The sequence below is a fragment of the Melozone crissalis genome, unplaced genomic scaffold (assembly GCF_028551555.1).
Source record: "Melozone crissalis strain CALT ecotype California unplaced genomic scaffold, PUWL_Pcris_2 ptg000053l_1, whole genome shotgun sequence".
NCBI lineage: Eukaryota > Metazoa > Chordata > Aves > Passeriformes > Passerellidae > Melozone > Melozone crissalis.
In genome coordinates, this window is record NW_026535831.1 from 2,394,310 (window position 1) to 2,396,975 (window position 2,666).

At 51.5% G+C, this 2,666-nt stretch overlaps 1 long non-coding RNA gene across 1 annotated transcript; it reads left to right on the top strand.

Annotated features, from left to right (window-relative positions):
* Positions 1-1,248: 1,248 nt before the first annotated feature.
* On the top strand, positions 1,249-2,307 carry LOC128943661 (uncharacterized). Its single transcript, XR_008483749.1, has 4 exons — positions 1,249-1,322; positions 1,563-1,598; positions 1,997-2,023; positions 2,273-2,307. It is a non-coding gene; the product is annotated as an uncharacterized LOC128943661 (long non-coding RNA).
* Positions 2,308-2,666: the final 359 nt, after the last annotated feature.

Genomic DNA, 2,666 nt, shown 5'->3' on the forward strand with positions numbered 1-2,666 from the left:
GTCCGTCTGTCTGTCTTGGATGGCTCAAGGGGGGCTCAGAGCCCTGGGCACAGAGCCCAGGACAGCTGGGACTGGGATTGTGACCCTTGGATCAAATCCCCACCTTGATGGGAAGAATTACAAGGCAAGAGAGTTTGAGTGGAATGCGAGTGAATTTGTCACAGGGTGAAAATGGAGAATTTTGGGGTTTTTAGAGTGGGGGTTCAGGGGGCAAGATGGGGGGATCTGGGTGTGTCCGGCCTTTGTCCTTCTTCTTCTTCTTGGCGTCCATCGTCTGGGTGATGGCGGCACTTTTGGGTTAGTTTAGGATAGAAGCTCACTGTCTAATGTAGGTGATGGGTATTGGGAAGGAATTTTAAATATTTTACACGTAGTTTTCAAAAAAATAGAAATCTAAAATACATAAATAAACAAATAGATAAATAAATATTATATAATTATAAATAAATATATAAATAAAATATAAATATATATAAATATGTATAAATATATACAAAATAGAATACATAAATAGATAAAAACATTATGTCTATAAATATAAAAAAATATATATTAATAAAATACAAATATAAGATATATATAAAAATGTAAAAATATGTAAAAATTGTAACATATAAAATATGTGTAAATAGTAATATATAAATATCTATAAAATATATAAATATATAAAGTATAAATAAAAATATATAAAAATATAACATCACCCCAAAGGAGGTAGAGTGTCTGGACTGTCTTGCTGAGTGGACCTGGGCAGGCAGAGAAAGAATTTTATAGATAAAAAACAATAAACAACCTCAGGAACGAGAAATGAAGAGCTCTGACTCCTCTGACTGCCAGGATGGGAAAAGATACTTTGTGCCACATCTGGGGTCACCCTTAGCAGCAAAACCCCGAGACTGGGGAGCTGTTGGAGGATGGATTGCGTTGGACTGGGGGTTGTCCCCACAGGGTGCCCAGGTGCCTTTGGCTCCCTGCCTGCCCCCCTTGGCCCCCCAGGTGCCTGGGCCCTTCCAGGGGCAGCTGCCCCGTGCAGGAAGCTGGAGGGATGCCGGGCGAGGGGGCTGGATCCGTGCCACAGGTGGGGTGGGATGGGCTCTGTGCCAGGGCTGGGCTTGTGGCCCGGGCTGGGGGTTGTGCCAAGCCGGGCTTTCGCCTGGGGCTGGCAGGGAGGGTGCAGGGAGGAGCCCCGGCAGGGATAAAGGTGCTCCTCACCTGCTGCAGCCTCAGGCAGCACTGCCCAGAGCCAGAGGAAGATGAAGGTGGCTGTGCTCAGCGTGGCCCTGCTCTTCTCCATCCTTCTGTGCCTGCCAGCTCAGAGCCAGGTGAGGGGGGCTGCAGGGCCCCGGGCTGGGCTCAGGGCTGGGGTCTCCCCAAAAATCCCATCCCATCCATCCCATGGATCCCATCCCATTCCTTTGGGATTCCCGATCCCATCCTTAATCCCACCCCATCCCATTCTATTGATCCCATTGATCCCATTCCATCCCCGCCCATTGATCCCATCCCATCCTTTTGGGGCGCCTCATCCCATCCCCTGACCAAACTTTGCTATCCCTGCCCAGGCCAACATGGAGGGCAGCGGAGTGATCTGTGCTGGAGTGAGACTGGGGGCACTGGGGGTACTGGGATGGACTTCGATGGACTGGGATGAACTGAGATGAACTGGGATGGACTGGGATGGACTGGGGAGCACTGGGATGGACTGGGATGGACTGGGGGGCACTGGAATGGACTGGGATGGACTGGGGGCACTGGAATGGACTGGGATGGACTGGGGAAACTGGGATGGACTGGGATGGACTAGGTGAACTGGAATGGACTGGGAGCACTGGGATGGACTGGGATGTTCTGGGGGCACTGGGATTGACTGGAAGATACTGGGATGGACTAGGGGGGCACTGGGGAGCAATGGGGGGCACTGGGGGCAATGGGGAACAATGGGGGGCAATGGGGGACACCCCAGTGATGTTGGGGACATCTCCTGCTCTCCCCACAGCAAATCGGTGGCATTGGTGATGGCCAGGTGGGTATCAGTATAGCCCAGTATAGCCCAGGACATCCCAGTACAGCCCCCAAATCCCCAAACCCCCCAAATCCCCCAAACCCCCAAAATCCCCAAATCCCCAAATCCCTCAATCCCCAAATCCCCAATCCCTAATCCACCAAATCCCCAAACTCCTAAATTCCCAAATCCCAAATCCCCAAATCCATAATCCAAAATCCCCCAAACCCCAAATCCCAATCTCAAATCCCCTTTGATCTGCCCCTGCAGTCCGGGATCGTGGGAGGCATTCGAGGCTGCATCAATGTGAGACTGGGGGAACTGCGATGGACTGGGGGAAATGGAATGGACTGGGATGGACTGGGATAGGCTGGGGATACTGAGATGGGCTGGGGAGGAACTGGGATGGACTGGGAGATACTGGGATGAACTGGGGGATACTGGGGGAACTGGGGAATACTGGGATGAACTGAGCAGAATTAGGGATTACTGGGGGGAACTGGGAGATACTGGGATGGACTGGAATGGACTAGGGGGAACTGGGGTAACTAGGGGGGGAACTTGGATGGACTGGGGGGAGTTGGGGGGAACTGGGATGGACTGGGATGGAATGAGGGGACCTGGGGGGAACTGGGGGATACAGGGGGTTAGTTGAGCCCCCCGC